Genomic DNA, 581 nt, shown 5'->3' with positions numbered 1-581 from the left:
TTTATAGTGATCGGTATTTATTTGTTGATGTCATCTAAGACTAGTTGGTGTTCCATGGAGGCGGATCTTTGGAGGGCCAATGCACCCGAAAGGAAAAAATAATTTTAGAAAAATAAAAAAGTGTCAAGAATTTATGATTTTTTTAACAAACATGGTCTGGTGTAAAACTCGTGTGGAAAGTTTTGCGGAGGAATGACTCTGGTAGTTTGGACGAAAAAAAAACCGAAAACGACAATACATAAAAGATACTCCCTCTGTTCCTAGATATAAAGTTTTTTTAAAGATTACAATATATATACAGAGCAAAATGAGTGAATCTACACTCTAAAATGCGTCTATATACATCCATATGTAGTCTCTATTGAAATCTCTAGAAGGTCTTATATTTAGAAACGTAGGGAGTACTATTCACGCATCTTGTAGTCTCAAGTTTGTTTTCTTGGCTCTGGAGTTGGTCGAAGTCTTTCCTTCACAAAACTCATCACAAGAGTGTCATACCTGACCATGTTTGATTCCAAAAAGTTTTAAACTTTTTTTTACTCTTTTTGAATTTCTTAAATTATTTTTCCTAGTTCGGATGC

This window comes from Triticum dicoccoides, chromosome 7B (assembly GCF_002162155.2).
Source record: "Triticum dicoccoides isolate Atlit2015 ecotype Zavitan chromosome 7B, WEW_v2.0, whole genome shotgun sequence".
NCBI classification, from domain to species: Eukaryota; Viridiplantae; Streptophyta; class Magnoliopsida; order Poales; family Poaceae; genus Triticum; species Triticum dicoccoides.
Note: the sequence above shows the minus strand (reverse complement) of the source record.